The sequence below is a fragment of the Pinus tabuliformis genome, chromosome 2_2 (assembly GCF_031772625.1).
Source record: "Pinus tabuliformis cultivar Carrire ecotype Pingquan chromosome 2_2, CPIR1, whole genome shotgun sequence".
Lineage (NCBI taxonomy): Eukaryota > Viridiplantae > Streptophyta > Pinopsida > Pinales > Pinaceae > Pinus > Pinus tabuliformis.
The window spans coordinates 700,998,925-701,020,688 of NC_142300.1; the positions used below are offsets into that span (position 1 = coordinate 700,998,925).

A 21,764-nucleotide genomic window follows, 5' to 3' on the forward strand; every position below is an offset into this window, starting at 1 on the left:
TACTCAGCGGTGTTCCACCATTTTGGGCAGAAACACAGCAGGGAGTTTTCGATGTTGTTCTACGAGGTCATATTGATTTTGATTCAGAACCATGGCCCACAATTTCTAAGAGTGCAAAGGATCTTATCAGAAAGATGCTTACTTCAAAACTATCTGAGCGGGAATTATGAGCGCCTGACTGCTCATGGAGTTCTATGTCATCCGTGGATATGTAAAGATGAAGATGGGTACCACTGTATCAAATTTTTTGTTTTCTCTGTGGTCAGAGCTCCAGGTGAAAAAGTTTCATGTTTCATTGCATCCTATTCTGTTTCTGATCCAGTGGATTGAAGCCCCTGACCCTGTAACGAAGTTTTCATATGAGTCGGTTAGAATTAAGAGGTCTGCCGAGTTCGGGAAGTTTTGCAAGTGTTTTAAAGTGAAAACTGCGGGTGGATTGACCAATCATTGCAGATTTTGGGTTTTGGAGATCACTTAAAAGCATTGACCAGTTGCAAATATGAACTATCTCATTGGAGCGTTTAAGCTACCTTGTATAATATCTATCACCTTTTCTGATGGGAAAACTCGTAAGCAGGCTACTGTAAAGAAAGGAAATGGGCAAACTGCCTTGGTGCTTCTTTTTCGAAGCCAAGAAAATGTTGTTGTAGAGGTTTTGATAGAACCTGTTGCTGGTAAAAAAGTCGAGCATAATGGTGTAAAAATTGAGCTTCTAGGCCAAATGGAGTTGTATTTCGACAGGGGTAACTTCTACGATTTTATTTCCCTTGTTCGGGAGCTAGATGTACCTAGTGAGCTTCATGATCGTAAGACCTATCCATTCGAGTTCTCCACAGTTGAGATGCCATATGAGTCATACAATGGTGTAAATGGGAGGTTAAGGTACATTTTGAAGGTTACTATCAGTCGTAACTATGTCAGTAACATTGTCGAGTACCAAGACTTCTGGGTGCGGAATTATACACCACTTCCAACAGTTAACAACAGCATCAAGATGGAGGTCGGGATTGAGGATTGCCTACATATTGAGTTTGAATATTTCATGACAATCAGCAAATAGCAACTCAGGAACAAGAATCAACCAGTAATCCTGAATGGATACAAGGAGAGCATTTTGTGCATCAAGCCCTACAAAATTTCAGATTGTCATATGCATTAACAAACATAACTCAGCAGTTTCGTAGCGCGCTACGAAACTGCTGTAGGTGGTGTTTTCAACGCAGAAAAAGCAGTTTGAACGGGAGTTTTGAAAGAGAGACACCTGTCCATCAATACAGCCTACAGCTCATCTGGAGACATGGCAGCGTTCCATATCTTGGATTATTCAAGGGCTAGAAGACAGGCTGCTGCATGTTCGAAGTGATGGACGACCAAAATGGAACAGCACATCAAGGACCGACAAACAGGGGCCTATGTTTCAGGGTAACAGAAAGATGTGTCATTAAAGACAAACATGGAGCATTAAAGGTTAATCACAGCGATCTCAGCCAAACGAAAAGGAAACCATGTGTCAAAGCTGCAAGGAGGAATCTTCTACGAAGAAGATAGAGTTAGAGTTATAATTAAATTAGAACTTTTTAGAACTTCAGTTAGTGTTGATTGTATTTAATAGGTTAGTTCAATAGCGGATAGGGGTAATTAATGGCAATCATCGAGCTCCCCTCATGCTGGAGGAGGAAGCTCGAATGAGATAGGAAAAGCACTCTATAAATAGCCAAGAGAGTGAGGTAATAAGGGTTGGATGTTTTTGAGAAACAGAGTTTATTTTGGCTTATGTAAGAACTTGTTTTCAGTAATACAAATGACTGCTTTTCTTCTAAGGATTCATACAGTGTTTCAAATGCTCAAGATATATGTGGTTTTGTTTTATCCTTTATGTTTTACAACTGTATAGATACACAATCACTCAGAATTCACTTTGCTGCTCTGATTTCCTGTGTGTATTTGTAAGTTGAGGTTTCTATGAGAGGTATTTTGAGTGTTTAAACATTACATGCCCTGACTTCTATGAATGAGTAGTTTTATAGTTTGCTGAAGTGATGATTAACTCCATGAGCCCAATGGTAGTCTTTGTAATGTCTGTCCAGCCAACATATGTGTTAAATTTACTTTGAAAGAGTTAGCCATCTCATCAATAATTGAAATCAATAACCCTTTGAGAGAGCCCTCTCAGGCTAAGGAGGCTAAGCCTTAGTCAAAAGTCTGGTTTGAAATAGTTACACAGAGTCTTGCTGATTAGCAGCCTTCAGTGTTTGATTTTGTGATAACATTTTGGTGCGTCTGCCGGGAGTCTGAATATTATTCATTCCCGAAATTATGAAGCTGAACTTCTGAAGGTAGCAGGAGCTCAGAAGGTTTTTGAGGCTGCAAATCTACCTTGGCGACTCCATTTTTGAATAATTCAAAATTCATACATTCATGGTGATTCCACTGGAGTTATGAAGGACCCAGAAGCTACCATTCTTAGTTCAAGGTATGCATGCATAGATTTTTCAGGAATTCATGGTTTCCCAAATCATTTTCCCAAGGATGCATATTTTCTAAGGAATGGTCCCAAATTTAATGGAGAGGATTTGAGTTTAACTCTGAAGCATATCTCAGATTTCTGTCATTTTGCTGAGCTTCTTAGAGTTAAACATGAGGATGTTTGCATTATGTTATTCTATGATTCACTTCAAGGGAAATGTAAACAATGGATTGGAAGCTTTCCTATCAAATCCATTAAGTCATTTCAAGATTTATGGCTTATGTTTTTAGAGGAATGGATAGATAGGTCAGAGGTGGTGGTAAACTCTCCTTCAATTCAAGGTTTCAAACAATGGAATAATGATCATAGTAATGGAGAAATAGATGAAAATTTTTCTTTGTCCTTGTCCTCATATCTAAAATCCTTTGACTGCAAGGCAGAGGATAAGATGAGATTTTTGGATGAAGTTGCTGAGGACATTGAGAAAGAAATTGAAGGTGTAGAAGGTCAAATTCAGGCATATAGTTTTCATAATCATGATCATTATTTTCAGAAGTTTTCTATGGCAGAACGCAAGGAGACAATGCTGGTTCCTTTCTCTTTTACGATTGAGGAAATGTACACTGTTGTTGAGGATCAGTTTGCACAGCCGGAAAGTTACAAGAAAAATCAAGCTGATCATGTATTCTGGGATCCTATAGCTGATTACATGGAAGAGTTTTACTCTCCAGTGCTTCAGTTTACCTATAAAGATCAGAGACAATTTCAGTGGCAGCGGTCATCACACTATCATATTGGCTCTGAATTCCGATGCAGTCAAAGAAATCAAATATCAGATAAAACAGAGGATTGGCTACATTGGAAATTTCATATTGATTGAGCAGAAAGAAGTTGAAATTGTTAGGGTAGGTAGGTAGGTAAATGCAAATAAGCTCAAGGTCAACTGAGCATTTTTCAGTAGATGTAGCTTTCTTTCTCCTACAGTCATGCTTGTCAAGCAAATTTCTGTTTGTCATAAATGGATAAGGCACTGGATCTGCATGTTCTTAGTGTACCACAAGGGCACACTATCCCAAGTGGAGCCACTGTTATCACTGAAAATTCTGTTGCCAAAATTGCTCAGACTAGCTTAAGGACAAAGTGTTTTCGCAGCGCATAAATCCTTTAGCAGTTTCGCAACGCAACCTATTTTAGTGATTTCGTAGCGAAAAACACCGACTTTGCACTAACTGCGCTACGAAATGGGGAATCCGTGCTGATCCATAGTACATCTCACACTAGCTGTCATATTTTTTGCAAGAATTTTACGGGAATAGCATGTGTAAAGTCTTACATGTCGGTCTTGACACGTGCAGGCTCTGTTGGCATCAAAGGGGATAGCGGTAATATAAATTATTATGAAGTCGAATGGAAGTCAAAGTTGCCTTTGTCTGCATATGTATTCTAAGTGTGGGAGTATAGAGGAAGGTTTCCAAGTGTTTGATGAAATGCCAGAGAGAGATGTAGTTGTATGGAATGCAATGGCTGCAGGTTATGCTCAGAGTTCTCGAGGTTTCAAGTGGAGGACCTTATTAGCTCATCATTCATGTATGTATCTTGTGGTTTACTTGCTTATGGAGACGAATAGGATCAAGACCACGACTCTGATGCCGACGACGACTCCGATGATAGCCACGATTCCATGCACACCTTCACTGCCGCTCGCTTGGACAACGGCGCTGCTAATTCCCGCAATCTTAAACCCAAGGTTGATGCTGCTGGAGCTGCACTTGCCACCACTGTTAAAGCTGAACCGATTCTTGACACAGTTAAAGAAGAAAAGATTAGCTGTAACAACAACAACAGTAATGTCTCAGCCAACAATGCTCAAGTTGCTCCTTCCGGTTCTGCTCTTTTACCCAGTTCCGTGAAAGAGGAAGCTAATAAGCTTACTTCCACTGATAACATTCAAACCAGTGGAGCCTATTGTTCTAGAGAAGAATCACTCAAGAAAGAGGAAGATGCAGGCCGTCTTCAATTCGTGTGTTTTAGTAATGATGGAATTGATCAACATATGATCTGGCTTATTGGATTAAAGAATATATTTGCAAGGCAACTTCCCAATATGCCAAAGGCGTACATTGTTAGACTTGTAATGGACAGGAGCCACAAGTCAATGATGATCATCAAGAAAAATTAAGTTGTTGGGGGCATTTCTTATCGCCCTTATCCTAGTCAGAGATTTGGAGAAATAGCTTTCTGTGCTATTACTGCGGATGAACAAGTAAAAGACTATGGGACAAGGTTGATGAATCATTTGAAGCAACATGCTCGTGATAGGGATGGGCACGAGCACTGCAACTAACAAAGAGGTGCTTTCTGTCATTCATCATTGAAGGAAATTGATTTTGGGTTGTCTGTCTTTTTCAAACCTGGTTACGTGTTCACTGATGTGGTTGGAAGCCCATACTATGTTACCCCGGAAATGTTATGCAAATGCTATGGTCCAGAGGCAGAGGTGTGGACAGCCGGGGTCATCCTATACATCTTACTCAGCGGTGTTCCACCATTTTGGGCAGAAACATAGCAGGGAGTTTTCGATGTTGTTCTACGAGGTCATATTGATTTTGATTCAGAACCATGGCCCACAATTTCTAAGAGTGCAAAGGATCTTATCAGAAAGATGCTTACTTCAAAACTATCTGAGCGGGGATTATGAGCGCCTGACTGCTCATGGAGTTCTATGTCATCCGTGGATATGTAAAGATGAAGATGGGTACCACTGTATCAAATTTTTTGTTTTCTCTGTGGTCAGAGCTCCAGGTGAAAAAGTTTCATGTTTCATTGCATCCTATTCTGTTTCTGATATAGTGGATTGAAGCCCCTGACCCTGTAACGAAGTTTTCATATGAGTCGGTTAGAATTAAGAGGTCTGCCGAGTTCGGGAAGTTTTGCAAGTGTTTTGAAGTGAAAACTGCGGGTGGATTGACCAATCATTGCAGATTTTGGGTTTTGGAGATCACTTAAAAGCATTGACCAGTTGCAAATATGAACTATCTCATTGGAGCGTTTAAGCTACCTTGTATAATATCTATCACCTTTTCTGATGGGAAAACTCGTAAGCAGGCTACTGTAAAGAAAGGAAATGGGCAAACTGCCTTGGTGCCTCTTTTTCGAAGCCAAGAAAATGTTGTTGTAGAGGTTTTGATAGAACCTGTTGCTGGTAAAAAAGTTGAGCATAATGGTGTAAAAATTGAGCTTCTAGGCCAAATAGAGTTGTATTTCGACAGGGGTAACTTCTACGATTTTATTTCCCTTGTTCGGGAGCTAGATGTACCTGGTGAGCTTCATGATCGTAAGACCTATCCATTCGAGTTCTCCACAGTTGAGATGCCATATGAGTCATACAATGGTGTAAATGGGAGGCTAAGGTACATTTTGAAGGTTACTATCAGTCGTAACTATGTCAGTAACATTGTCGAGTACCAAGACTTCTGGGTGCGGAATTATACACCACTTCCAACAGTTAACAACAGCATCAAGATGGAGGTCGGGATTGAGGATTGCCTACATATTGAGTTTGAATATTTCATGACAATCAGCAAATAGCAACTCAGGAACAAGAATCAACCAGTAATCCTGAATGGATACAAGGAGAGCATTTTGTGCATCAAGCCCTACAAAATTTCAGATTGTCATATGCATTAACAAACATAACTCAGCAGTTTCGTAGCGCGCTACGAAACTGCTGTAGGTGGTGTTTTCAACACAGAAAAAGCAGTTTGAACGGGAGTTTTGAAAGAAAGACACCTGTCCATCAATACAGCCTACAGTTCATCTGGAGACATGGCAGCATTCCATATCTTGGATTATTAAAGGGCTAGAAGACAGGCTGCTGCATGTTCGAAGTGATGGATGACCAAAATGGAACAGCACATCAAGGACCGACAAACAGGGGCCTATGTTTCAGGGTAACAGAAAGATGTGTCATTAAAGACAAACATGGAGCATTAAAGGTTAATTACAGCGATCTCAGCCAAACGAAAAGGAAACCATGTGTCAAAGCTGCAAGGAGGAATCTTCTACGAGGAAGATAGAGTTAGAGTTATAATTAAATTAGAACTTTTTAGAACTTCAGTTAGTGCTGATTGTATTTAATAGGTTAGTTCAATAGCGGATAGGGGTAATTAATGGAAATCATCGAGCTCCCTTCATGCTGGAGGAGGAAGCTCGAATGAGATAGGAAAAGCACTCTATAAATAGCCAAGAGAGTGAGGTAATAAGGGTTGGATGTTTTTGAGAAACAGAGTTTATTTTGGCTTATGTAAGAACTTGTTTTCAGTAATACAAATGACTGCTTTTCTTCTCAGGATTCATACAGTGTTTCAAATGCTCAAGATATATGTGGTTTTGTTTTATCCTTTATGTTTTACAACTGTATAGATACACAATCACTCAGAATTCACTTTGCTGCTCTGATTTCCTGTGTGTATTTGTAAGTTGAGGTTTCTATGAGAGGTATTTTGAGTGTTTAAACATTACATGCCCTGACTTCTATGAATGAGTAGTTTTATAGTTTTCTGAAGTGATGATTAACTCCATGAGCCCAATGGTAGTCTTTGTAATGTCTGTCCAGCCAACATATGTGTTAAATTTACTTTGAAAGAGTTAGCCATCTCATCAATAATTGAAATCAATAACCCTTTGAGAGAGCCCTCTCAGGCTAAGGAGGCTAAGCCTTAGTCAAAAGTCTGGTTTGAAATAGTTACACAGAGTCTTGCTGATTAGCAGCCTTCAGTGTTTGATTTTGTGATAACAATACCTTTGTCCTATATATAAGAGTGCAATCTTTTTACACCAGAGCTGCACTTTTTTCTCCACGAGAAGTACAATTTTATACATTAATAGCAGAAGTATTTTTCTATCAGCAGAAGTATTTTTTTTTACAGAATGCATTCAATCATATCCATGGTGGGAATAGTTCTCACTGGCAAGGAGAACTATCCTGAATGGTCCCGGATGATAAAACACACCCTCATTTTCAATGAGCTGTGGAAAGGAGTGTGTGTCGGAGAAGGAGACAATGACCCAGTATAGCCTACCTCAGACAAAGAGCTCGTCATGTGGGAAAACAAGAACAGCAAAGCTTATGCATTAATCGCAGCATCTGTAAATGAAGAGGTGAGTCACCATATTTTGTCATATTCAACTGCCTATGAAGCCTTACAAAAGCTGAAAGAACTCTATGACTCACATTCTACACTTGAAGTTGTTCAACTCGTGATTAAACTCTTCACTCTTGAACTGCAAAATAATGATCCTCTTGCTCTTGCATCTGAAGTAAAGTCTATATTGCATGATATCAAATCTACTAAGGTTGAATTGGATATTCCTCTTATTGCTTTTCTCAAGGCACTTTATCCTACTTACTCCAATTATCTTGAGTCATTTCAAGCTAATGGAAATCTCAAAGATATAACCTTTGACTCTCTTGTGAAAAAGTTTGTTGAAAGAGAGAAAGCTTTTGGAAAGAAGACAACCCCTGAATCTTCTGAAGAGACTGTGTGCCTTGCTCATAAAGAAAAGCATCCTGCTCAAGATTCTATAAGAGGAAGAGGTGGATGAAGAGGAAGAGGTGGATGAAGAGGAAGAGGAAGATATTTCAGAGGTGGGGGGGCAGACATTCTCAAGGAGAAAAGGCAGATTTGCACTGCATTCGTTGCAAAAGAAATGGATCACATGATGCCTCTACATGCAAGCTACCATGGGACAAAATTGAGCAGAAAAGAAACCAACATAAAGGTAAAGCTGATGATACAGACAAAGGTAAAGCACCTGAATTCGCTCACTATATTGTGGCACAATGTAACATTGGAGTAAATGAAGATCTATTTAATGCTTCACTTGATTCTTGGAAAAATGATTGGTTGCTTGATTCAGGAGCACCCTGCCACATGACTCATAAAAAAGATTTTTTGAAGATTTTACTGATAATGTTGATGGAGCAGTATACTTTGCAGATCAATCAAAAATCAAGCCATCAGGGCTTGGCACAATCAGGCTTAAACTGCCTGGTCTTCCAGACTTTCTTCTGCATCATGTTCTATATCTCCCATAGCTCAAGAGAAACTTGCTGTCCTTGGTCCACATCCACCAGCAAGGTCACTCCATTCATATGTTTGATGGCAAGCTTGAGGTAAGAAAAGCATCTGATCACTCACTTGTCATGAGGGGAATAGAAGAAGAAAGGCTTCTCAAACTGCAAGGAACCTCTGCTCATGCACAACATTTCTCATACAATTCTCATCATGAAGAAGGTACACTTCCATCAAGTTTATTATGGCATGCTAGATTTGGACATTTGAACTATGACAGTCTCGCTTATTGAAGAAAAATGGTGTTGCTGGTTTGCCTACAATTCCTAGGAAACTTAAGCAATGTGATGCTTGCATTCTAGGAAAGCATAGCAAACAGTCTTTTCATGATTCACATTCAAGAGCGCATAGGAAGCTTGAACTCATTCATTCAGATTTATGTGGTCCAAAGCCTATTCCTTCTACAAATGGAAATAAATATATCATGACGTTTATTGATGAATACACCAGAATGTGTTGGGTTTATTTATTGAAGAACAAATTTGGTGCTTTTCAAACATTCAAGAATTTTCATAAATGGATTGAAAATGATGCACAATCTCATATTGGGTCTATTTGCATTGATAATGGAAAAGAATACACATCAAATGAATTTGAAAACTATCTTCGCCAACATGGGATCAAACATCAAACAACTGTGCCTTATAATCCCCAACAGAATGGTGTAGCTAAAAGAATGAATAGAACAATCTTAAATATGGTACGATCCATGCTTTTCTTCAAAAATGTAAAGATAACGTTTTGGCCTAATGCTGTTCTATGTGCTGCATATATAAAGAATAGATGTCCATCTAATGCTATAAGAAACAAGACTCCTTATGAAATGTGGTATGGACATGTTCCTTCGGTAAAGCATCTCAGGGTCTTTGGTTCCACCTGTTATGCTTTGATACCAAAGGTACATAGAAACAAACTTGGTGCTAGAAGTCATAATTGTATCTTCCTGGGGTATTCAAACACGTCCAAAGCATACCACCTCTATGATCAAGTAAATAAGAAGTTTTTTGTATCTAGAGATGTAATTTTTCTTAATCATCCAAAACTGACAATGTTGTTGAGCGGAAACTTGATCTCTTGGATAGATTCGCAAAAGCAAAATCATTTCAAGAATTTGATAATCAGATTCCACATCTTGAAGGGGGGATTCCTATACTAGATCAACATGTGGAATCTTCTTCTGAAGAACACTCTCCCCCGCATGAAACTCCAACAATGGATGATGCTTTAAGTGATGTAATTGATAGAATTGGAAGACTCAATCTTAACTCAGTCCCAACTCAATCAACGAAGCAGCCTGGACCATCTAAGAAAGGTCCCCCAAAGTGGCTGACAAAGACACTTGAAAGTGTTCATCCTGATGAAGTTGGAAAGACAGGAACCAGAAATTCAAACCGGCGAAATGGTGGTGATGTAGATGACTCTAATTCACCTGTTGATATGGATGTTTCTTATGATTGTGAATTGAACTTGTCTACAGATTTTGAACCAACTTCCTTCAAAGAAGCTGCTTCTCATGATGAATGGAAAGAAGCGATGCAAAAGGAGTATGATGCCCTCATAAATAATGGCACTTGGAAGCTGGTTAATCCTCCATTTGGAACCAAACCAATTGGCTGCAAGTGGGTCTACAAGAACAAGTATAAAGCTGATGGATCACTTGAAAAGCACAAAGCTAGGCTTGTGGCAAAAGGTTTTGCACAGAAGGAAGGGGTCGATTATGAGGAGACTTTTTCCCCCACAGAAAAATGGGCTACCATCCGGACACTCTTTGCACTAGCAGCTAAGAACGGTTGGAAAGTCCATCAAATGGATGTAAAAACTGCTTTCTTGAATGGAGATCTAAAAGAGAATGTTTTTATGTCCCAGCCTGAAGGTTTTGCTGTGAAAGGACATGAACATAAAGTATGCAAACTTGTGAAGTCCTTGTATGGCCTCAAACAAGCACCACGAGCCTGGTATGAAAAACTAACTGAGCATCTTCTGAAACTCAATTTCAATCATTTTGATCTTGATGATGAAACTTTATTTATCAAGAAAGTTGGAAAAATAGTTGTATATCTTGTGGTATATGTAGATGATCTTTTAATGACAGGGAACAATGAAAGCTACATTGCATCCATAAAGAAGGAATTGGGGAAAAGTTTTGAAATGACTGATTTGGGCTATGTTCATTACTATCTTGGCATTGAAGTAACCCAACATCCAATGTCCATATTTCTTTCTCAAAAGAAATACATTGGAGATTTTTTTAACAGGTTTGGCATGACAGAGTGCAATCCTCTTACTACTCCAATGGAACAAAACTTAAAGCTCACATCTATTGAAGGAAAGGAATTTGAGGATGCAACAAAGTATAGACAGCTTGTAGGAAGTCTCAACTACCTAACTACTACTAGACCAGACATTTCATTTGTTGTTGGAATCCTCTCCAGGTTTATGCAAAAGCCTTGTGAGGGACATTGGTCTGCTGCAAAAAAAGTTCTAAGGTACTTGAAGGGAACTCAAGACTTTGGAATCAAGTATACACAGGTGGACGACTTCAGCTTGATTGGATACTCTGATTCAGACTTCGATGGAGATAAAGAAACTAGAGTGTCTACTTCAGGATATGCTATGACTCTTGGATCAGGAGCTGTCTCCTGGAGATCACGTAAACAATCAGTTCCAGCAGATTCCACAACAAAAGCAGAATACGTGGCAGCAGCTGAAGCAACAAAAGAAATTGTGTGGCTCAGGAAAATTCTTGAAGATTTATAGGTAAAACAAGGACAATCAACTCCACTCATGATTCACAATACCTTTGCAATAAATTTGGCCAAGAACCCAAAGTTCCATGATCGAACGAAACACATCAATACTAAATATCATCTGATTCGACATCATGTTGAGGCCAAAACAATCCATCTCCGTCATTGTTCCACAAATGAGCAAATTGCAGACATCTTCACCAAAGCGCTTGGAAAGGAAAAGCTTGAACGATTCAGAATGATGCTTGGACTCACCAACGTCCCTTCAGATTAAGGGGGGGAATGTTGACACCTAATCCTTGTGATTGGGTGAATTATTGTAAATAGATAGATAGGAATATGAACAGTCATCGGGAGACGAACTGAACAGTCTCTCCCTCATGTATATAATAAGGACCTACCTGATGGAATAATATAGTCAATTATTTTCTGCCTAATGGAGTTACTGTCTGGCCTGACAGTTTCGGCACTTCAAAACCTTGATCGAGAATCAAACCGAAAAGAAGATCAAGACCTTAAGGACTGATAATGGGACAGAATATGAATCCAATGAGTTTCATGACTTTTTCAAAGAGGCTGGCATTAAGAGGAGGACTACTACACCATATACTCCTGAGCAGAATGGTGTGGCGGAAAGGAAGAATCATACAATTGTGGAAGCTATCCATGCTATGCTCCATGATCAAAGACTTTCGAAGTTTCTATGGGCTGAAGCTGCAAATACCGTCGTATATGTACAAAACCGATGCCCTCATCAAACATTGGGTTCTAAGACTCCCGAAGAAATGTTCACCAGTAAGAAACCTGACATATCTCATTTTAGAATTTTTGGAAGCCCTGTATATTTTCATGTGCCTAAAGAGAAAAGGAATAAATTGCGTGCATCTGGAAAGAAAGGAATCTTCGTGAGCTATAGAGAAAATACTAAGGGCTATAGAATCTATGTAGCTGGTAAAAGGGAAGTCGAGATTAGTCATGTTGTCACCTTTGACGAAGATATGGCTCTTTGCAAAGTAGACAATCTTCCTACTTTAAGGGGAGCTAAAGAAGCTGACACCGGGGAACCAAAGGAAAAGGAAGATGAGACGATGCCCAATGTGGAAGAACCTATGGATCCTATTGATCCTCCTTTGCAAGATCCTTCCTCTTCTATGAAGAGGCCTTCATGGCTTAGGGGGACACTTGATGATGCTGAAGGACACATTGCACCCAGAGGAACCTACCATGAAAGTAAGAAGCCGAACAGGTATCAGGGATACCTGACCATCATGAGCACGATCATCCAAAATGAGCCTTCTTCATTCACAGATGCCGTCAAGCATCAAGTATGGAAGGATGTTATGACCGAGGAATATGAGTCCATTATGAAAAACGATGTTTGGGATGTGGTCCCCAGACCCTAGGACAAAGCAGTTGTCACTTCAAAATGGCTTTACAAGATAAAGCATGCAGTTGATGGAAGTGCGGAAAAGTATAAGGCTCATTTTGTCGCTCGTGGCTTCTCCCAAAAGGAAGGTATAGACTATGACGAGATATTTGCACCTGTTGCCTGATATACCACCATCCGCTCGATCATAGCCCTTGCTGCTTCGCAAGGATGAAACCTACATCAGATGGATGTCAAGGAAGTGTTCTTACATGGTTCAATCAAAGAGGAGGTCTATGTGGAGCAACCCGAAGGATTTGAGATTTATGATTGAGAATCTCATGTGTGCAGGTTGAAGAAGGCCCTCTATGGGCCAAAACAAGCACCCCGAGCATGGTATGAGAGGATCGCTAGCTACTTGATGAAGTTGGGATTCACTAGGAGTGAAATCGACCCTAACCTTTACTTTAAGGTCATAGATGACAAGCCTCTCATACTGGTGCTATATGGATGACCTCTTTCTAAAAGGTGCAGACCTTCTCATTCACGAATGTAAGAGGGAGTTGGCTTCTAAGTTCGAGATGAAAGACCTAGGACTTATGCACTAATTCCTAGGACTGGAAGTCTGGCAGAAACCAGGGGAGATTTCCCTATCTCAAGGAAAATATGTGGTGAAGATATTGGAGAGATTCAGCATGGTGGACTGCAAGCCCGTATGATCCAAAATGGATTTTGGATAGACTCCTATGTCTAAGTGTTCCTCACTGAGGAAAATGAAAGTCCAAGGAAGTTCCTGGAAATAGCCCCATTATAGAGATCATCTCGTTCTGAATCTGCCACAACTTGAATGGGAAAAAATGGACTTAGGATGTAGAAGTTATCGCTCAAAGAAGATGCCATTTGTTCCTTAGAAAAGGAGGCAAAATCCTTTAAAAAAATGGCCTAAACGGCTTTATGAACAAAATTGCATTGGACCAGGGCCAAAGGCGGATCTAAGTGAAAAGGGGAAGCACCCCCGATCGTTGATCCTCGACATATCGGGTTGGAGGCAGACAGGCGATGTTGCATAAGGACCGGGCCAACATCGGTGGATCGCAATTGGCGACGGCATAAGGCAAAGGACGGACCCCCGCATCGAGCGATACTGCAATCGCCAATATCGGTGGATCAATCAGCATTGGCATAGGCCATGCCATATGCACAGAACCCCGGGTCCATGCGATACGTGATTGCAATATCACAAAATCACATCGGAGCTACACAGAGGAGCGAGGCTATATACATATATATATGCGCGATGTGATAGCCGGACCCGATAGAGTTTATGAATGAAAATACATATTGTTTCAAGTTCGATATGGGCCATTTTACAGGATTTGGCAATGTTTTAATGTATTTTTGAAATACAAATACAAAGGGAAACCACGGAACGGGCACTGAGACATGCAATAAGCAATTACAGGTGACCCGATAGAAGTATAAAGCGGATTTATGAATATTTGAAGTTCGATAAATAGAGTTTCTGTAGATTTTTCTCATGTTTAGTGTATTTTCCTGTGTAAGCCGGGAACGCTAATTTTGGGGATTTCAAAGGCCCGATGGTCCCTTCTGTTGTGGAACAGGTGGCCACTTTCCCTGGAGACGTTATGCCATGATTGCTAACACTCAGAAGGGGATTCGAGGGGAGCCAGAGAGACCAAGAAGAGGAAATGAACAGACAGCGCCAGTTGGCTTAAAAGCCATGAATGTCAGAGACAGAAGGGGGGTTGTTGTTAGAGTTGTTGCTGAAACCAAGCATAGGCAGTGCTAAGACAGGAGCGTAGAAAGCAAAGCCAAAGCAGGAGGCTAAGGCGAAAGAGAGCAGCGCAAAAAGGCAGCAGCAAAAAGAGAGCGTAGAGCAGCCAAGGGAGTCACTTGGAATTCAAGTGGAAAGCCAGAGAGCTGTACATTGCAGAGAGCCAAAGAAGCTAAAGCCGAAGAGCCAGAGCCAGAGCCAGAGCCAGAGCAAGAGCCGAGAGCTTAAAGAGCCGGGGATAAAATGGTGTATAAACCCATTCCTTTTGTGTAAAATAGTGGAGTTGAGCCAAGAGCTTGTAAAAGGACTTTCCATAATCCCAGAGAGCCTAGTCGAGTTGACTAGAGCTCAAGGAGATGTAGCCCAAGAGTTTTGGGTGAACTCCAAATTAAATTGTTGTCTTATGTGTTTGTTTACTGCTGCATTATTTACTGTTATATTTATTTATATATCAGTTTAAGCACATCCACTTACAACAAAAAAACAGAATTTAAAGTATATAATTAGTTAAAAACAAATACCAACACACACCTATATTTTCAAGCATCTTTAATTCCGCATTGGTTAAGCAATAAGACTTGGGAATATTTAAGCTTTGGAAGTGGGAGAGGTTCTTGTAAGTTAGATAAGAAGCTTAAGTGCCCCATTTTCAGATCAGGTGGTATCAGAGCCTAAGTCTAGTTAACCGCACCTTCAAAGAAGGTTATATCAGAATGCTTGATTGACAAAGCAAAGACTGCTTGTCTGAAAGGTGTTTGAACAATAAGAGGCTAATTGTATGCTTGCTTTGTAGACTGACTATTGTTTGAGTTTGCAAAGGTGAAAGGAAAGCTATTGATAGCTCAGTCCAGGAAGGACAAATAGGAAGAAGGGCTGAAGGCATTCTTCTATCCCAAAGGACCTCAAGGCAGTCCTTGAAGCACAAGAGGTTTGTTGCAAAAGGTTGTTGAAATAAGCTCTTTATTAATCTTGTTTGAAGTTCTTTTGTTCATTGGCATAATGACAACTTCTACAAGTGTATCCTTGAATTCCTCTTGCATCACAAGACTCTTTGATGAAGACATAAAGCAAGACTTGTTCATTATGATGGGCAAGGTGAGAGAAATGTATGAGGATGGATGGAAGAGCAGCATACTTAGAGAGCAGTTGAATTCCGTGGAGGAAGAGAAGCAGATGCTTTCTGACAAATTGCAGGAAATGGAGAGGCAACTTCATATTGCAAATATGAACCTGAAGAGGATGCATGAGTTGGAGTCACAGCTCTTTGTTGCCAAAGAAGCCTTGGTCAAGTATTAGCTTGAAGAAGAGGTAAACCATTCCAGTTTGTCTTCAAATTCCTCTAAGAATGCTTATATTGGTTCTTTTGAAAAACATACCAAAGGCATAGGTTCCAAGCTAATGTCCAAGATGGGCTATGAAGGAAAAGGCTTGGGTAGACATGCACAAGGTATTGTTGAGCCAATAATAATTGAGGAAAGGCCTAAGTATTTGGGTCTTGACTATGGACAGTCTTATGGAGAAAGTTCCAAAGCTACCATGAAGACCATTAAAACAGCTCCAAGAAGGAGTTGCATTGCAGGTCTTCAAGAGTGTGAAGGTTGTATTTAGGAGGAATGCAATAGCTTGAAACATCATTTGCAGGATGCAGGTGTTCAGAAGCACACACTTGAACCAGAGAGTTGGGAAGACTCTAACAGCCTTGAAGAGATTGATGGGGTTCCAAAGGGAGCCACTTCTTCATTTGCTTCACCTCCTCATGAAGGCAATAAAGGTGAAAGAGAAAGGTATAAATCTGGTTCTAATCATCTTCCTTTTGATTTTGCAAAGCATGATAAATTTCCACATAAGCATGGGAAAAGAATTGCATGTTCCTTTTGTGGTTTGGATAACCATCATGTTTCTAGATGTTGGAAGAGAATGGCCACATATAGGAAAATTTTGAAGGAAAAGAAGCAAAGAGCCAAAGGTCCTTTGGACAAGGCAAATCATGTTGTCAAGAGGATGCACATGTGTTGCGCTTGTTGCCATAAGCAAGGTCATCTTGTTGAAAGATGTTGGACTCTGAATCCATCAATGCTTCCACAAAAGCTAAAGAAAGTGGAAAGAGAAGATGGCAGAAATGGAAAGGAACATTCCATGACTAATGTGTCTCAGGATGATTCACATGTTGATGTTGATGTGCAGACAAAGGTAGTACCTTTGAAAGGGATTGGTGAGAAATGGCTAGAGTTCTTATCCAATTAAGGTTGCATGTCTATTGATGAATCTATTTTCACTTCTTTGTTAATGAGATGCAAGTTGCAGGTTCTTACCAAGAAGGTGAATGGAAAAGTTGAGTAGGAGACTCACTTTATTGCTGCAACATTATATTTCATTTCAGCTTCAAAAGTATTGTGTACTTAAGTGAAAGTTGAAGGATGAAATGCATGCATGAGCATGATGTGCATGGACACAAGGATGTTGGTGTTTTCCTTGTTTTGAACATGTATGTGTGATTAACTTGTAGGGTTGATTGCTTTGACATGCATGTGATGCAATATTGACTTGAGAAAAGTTGATTTGGTCTCCAAGATGGAGATAGTGATGAAATGTTCATCTTTTGAAGAGAGTCCTAATGGTCCTTTTCTACATGCTTGACTTGAAGGGTCATTTGTTTTAAAGGCATGTTTTGTGGGCTTGCTATCTAGTCCATCATTTGTATGCAGATGCAAGACATGGAGGTGTTCACAAGATGTGAAATCTATTTCTTTTGTTGAAGTAGGATTTTAGTCCACCTAGTTGTTGTCTATATGCCTGTTGTTGTTAACAGTTGTTGTTGTTGACAGCTTTTCAAACAGGTACAAATGAGAGTTTGTGGAGCAGGTGTACTTCACATTTGTTTGAGCTACCTTGGATCAATGATCAAGGTAGGGAAGTTCAAATTACCTTCTATAACCATTTCAGCAGGAGTTCTGTAGGAAGGCAAGGAGGAAGACAGTTCTTCCCGGGAAGACCAGCCCATCCAGAAGGGAAGTGGTCAGAAACTTTGGTTAAAGGCACTATGCAATGCAAGTGTATGGAGGCTGAAAGAAGAGGGTGTTGTTACTCTCAGGTACTATTCAGATTAGTATATCAGTCTTTTGGAGACCAAAATTTCTTTTAGTGGGAAGGTGTGATCCAAAATGAATTTTGGATAGACTCCTAAGTCTAAGTGTTCCTCACTGAGGAAAATTAAAGTCCAAGGAAGTTCCTAGAAATAGCCCCATTGCAGAGATCATCTCGTTCTGAATCTGCTGCAACTTGAATGGGGAAAAATGGACTTAGGATGCAGAAGTTATCGCTTAAAGAAGATGCCCTTTGTTCCTTAGAAAGAGGCAAAATCCTTAAAAAAAAAGGGCCTAAAAGGCTTTATGAAGAAAATCACATCGGACCACGGCCAAAGACAGATTTAAGTGAAAAGGGGAAGCACCCCCAATCGTCGATCCCTGACATATTGGGTCGGAGGCAGACAGGTAATGTTGCATAAGGACTGGGCCGAGCAATATGCCAATCGCCGACATCGATGGATCGCAATCGGCGATGGCATAAGGCAAAGGACAGACCCTTGCACCGAGCGATACTGCGATTGCTGATATTGGTGGATCACAATCGGTGTTGGCATAGGCCATGCCATATGCACAGAACCCCAGGTCCACGCGATACGCAATTGCGATATTGCAAAATCGCATCGGAGCTACACAGAGGAGCGGGGCTATATACATATATATATGCGCGATGCGATAGCCGGACCCGATAGAGTTTGTGAATGAAAATACATATTGTGTCAAGTCCGATATGGACCATTTTGCGGGATTTGGCAATGTTTTAATGTATTTTTGAAATACAAAGGGAAACCACGGAATGGGCACTGAGAGATGCGATAAGCAATTACAGGCAGACCCGATAGAAGTATAAAGCGGATTTATGAATATTTGAAGTCCGATAAATAGAGTTTTTGAAGATTTTTCTCATGTTTAGTGTATTTTCCTATGTAAGTCGGGAACGCTAATTTTGGGGATTTCAAAGGCCCGATGGTCCCTTCTATTGCGGAACTGGTGGCCACCTTCCCTGGAGACGTTATGCAATGATTGCTAACACTCATAAGGGGATTCGAGGGGAGCTAGAGAGCCCGAGAAGAGGAAACGAATGGACAACGCCCGTTGGATTAAAAGCCATGAATGTCAGAGATAGAAGGGGGGTTGTTGTTAGAGTTGTTTCTGAAACCGAGCATAGGCAGTGCTGAGACAGGAGCACAGAAAGTGAAGCCAAATCAGAAGGCTAAGGTGAAAGAGAGCAGCGCAAAAAAGCCAGCAGCAAAAAGAGAGCGCAGAAAGAAAAAGCTGAAGTGTAGAGCAGCCAAGGGAGTCACTTGGACTTCAAGTGGAAAGCCAAAGAGCTATACATTGCAGAGAGACAAAGGAGCCAGATCCGAAGAGCTAGAGCTAGAGCCAGAGCCAAGAGCCAGAGCGAGAGCCGAAAGCCAGAAAGCCAAGAGCTTTAACAGTTGGGGATAAAAATGGTGTATAAACCCATTATTTCTGTGTAAAACAGTGGAGTTGAGCCAAGAGCTTGTAAAAGGACTTGCCATAATCCCAGAGAGCCTAGTCGAGTTGACTAGAGCTCATGGAGACGTAGCCCAAGAGTTTTGGGTGAACTCCAAATTAAATTGTTGTCTTATGTGTTTGTTTACTGCTGCATTATTTACTGTTATATGTATTTATATGTCAGTTTAAGCACATCCACTTACAGTACAACAACAGAATTTAAAGTATATAATCAGTTAAAAAAAAAATACCAGCACACACCTATATTTTCAAGCATCTTTAATTCCGTATTGGTTAATGAATAAGACTTGGGAATATTTAAGCTTTGGAAGTGGGAGAGGTTCTTGTAAGTTAGACAAGAAGCCTAAGTGCCCCATTTTCAGATCACCGTAACTACCCCGATGGAGCTTGACTTCAAGAAGTTAAGTGGTAGTGTTGCCGGACCTATTTTACGAAATGCTACCGAGTATCGTCAACATGTCGGAGGATTAATGGTCTTGGTGAAATCCCGTCCAGATATATGCTTTGCAGTCAACATATGGTTGAGCCTCACCACTCACATTGGATTGGTGCCAAGAATTTGTTGAGATATCTTCGTGGCACAATCACTCATGGGTTGAGATACACTGCCGTAGATGTGAGACTACTTGGGTATACTGATGCTAATTGGGCAGGCAATGTCGTGGACCAAAAGAGTACTTCTATGTGTTGTTTCTCTTTGGGATCTGCCTCGATATCCTGGATGAGCAGGAAGCAGAAGTCGGTGACTTTGAGCACCGCTGAGGCAGAGTTCATTGTTGCTAGCATGGCCTCCTATGAGGTAGTATGGTTGCAAAAGCTCTTCAGTGAGCTGTTTGGATTTACATTGGATACCACCGTGAACCTGTGTGACAACTAGAGCAGGATCCGTTTATCATAGAATCTCGTATTTCATGATCGCTCCAAGCATATCGATATCAGGTACCACTATATTCGAGATATGGTGCAGCGAGGAGCAATAAGGCTCCAACATATCGGTACAGATGAACAGGTCACCGACATTTTGACAAAGACCCTAGGAAAGGTCAAATTCCTGACTTTCCAAGAACAAATTAGTGTCGTTTAGAGACCCTCTTATGAGGGTCGAATACAGGGAAAATTTTAGGGGCTAATATTCGCCCACGGGCTAATTTTCTATACTTTTTCCAAAAAAAAGGTTCGCTAATTTTCATTTTTTTGTAAAAATTATTTGCTCGAATTTTATAGAATGAAATTAGTTTACCCTAAAAATCGCCAAAACATTATATGTAGACTATATAAAATTATTATAAATTTGAATATTTTTACAAAAATATCTCCAAGCATTTTATAGATTTCATATTATGGATTAGTGGGATTCGCCATGGTTTCTAAACTTTAAGACAAATTTCCATCCCTAAAATTTTCCTTGGTTGAGTATGATGTATTGAGCTCTGGGAGCTCTAAGGGGGTGCAGGGTACTTCTTGGAGTGACATGTGACCATAGGGTGACTCACCATCCCCTGGTGGTGCACTATGTACAGGGTAAAGGTTCAACCTTCCGCTGTAACACCCGTGGCGACTGTGGAACAGGATGATTAGTTCTCCTATGGGCTAGGATGATTCATTCTCCATGGTGACTGTGGAACAGGATGATTAGTTCTCCTGTAGACCAGGATGATTAGTTCTCCGTGGCATCCACTGACAGGATGATTCGTTCTCCTGTGGACAGGATGATCAATTCTCCTGTCGAGGCATCCTACCCATGCAGTCTGGGACTCATGGGAAGTACCTCTCATCTGATCAATGAGCAGGGAAATGAGGATAGGGACCATAGTAGTACTATCGATGGACGCATCGCTGTAGCTATCGTACCCCCTATGCTAGGATGACCTCCATTGGTCTGGGATCAATGATACTGATCTGGGATCAGTGAGAGTGGTTCACACTCTAAGACTGACTTCGGGTCAGTGGAGGATGGTATGATACATCCTTGATCATTTCTTATTCTTCATAGTTCGAGCAGAGCAAAGTAGAGCAAAGCAGAGCAGAGTGGGGTCAAGATGTACAGGACAATGCATTTGATGGATGGATAGCAGCGACGGTCTGATGGATTGCAGATGAAGTTCTCCCTAGTTGAGAGGGAGTGTTAAAATTGGAAACTAGGGCCAAACTCCATGTGGATCACCTTATTTATGGCTTCTGATATTTTTCCTAGATTCCTCTCATCGAGAGGTGTAGGATTGATCTAAAGATCATCTGATTCTGATAAGTATTTATGGAGATATGAATTTATTTTGATTATGGACAAATTGTCAAGGTTGGCCAGCAAACTTATGTAGGCTCAGAAGCCCAACAGTCATGTCTATTCACCCTCAACTTTTGCATATAAATACAAGGAGCCTCCTCCTCATTTGTACAATTCATTCACTCATCTTCTCTCTCTCTCCTACGCATAAAAGGAGCCTCTCTCTCTCACACACGTGTGGCTGAAAGGAAGACGTCCTAGGGTAAGGAAGACACAGAAAGAAGGGCGCTAGGGTAGCAGGTCATCTCTTTGACCAGCGTTGACCATCCAGAAGTGTCGATTGGGTGTGGATGCCTCTCCTAGGTAGGCCGCAATTTTTGGCATGAAAACCGAGGTGATCTAACCTCTGGTTTGACCGGTGTTGACTGCCCTACTTTAGGGTTGCAAG

The 21,764-nt window shown here is 40.7% G+C and overlaps 2 pseudogenes; both read left to right on the forward strand.

Moving 5' to 3' along the window:
* The first annotated feature begins 320 nt into the window (after positions 1–320).
* On the forward strand, positions 321–1,060 carry LOC149194606 (vacuolar protein sorting-associated protein 26B pseudogene; annotated as a pseudogene).
* A 4,274-nt stretch (positions 1,061–5,334) lies between these two features.
* On the forward strand, positions 5,335–6,055 carry LOC149194607 (vacuolar protein sorting-associated protein 26B pseudogene; annotated as a pseudogene).
* Positions 6,056–21,764: the final 15,709 nt, after the last annotated feature.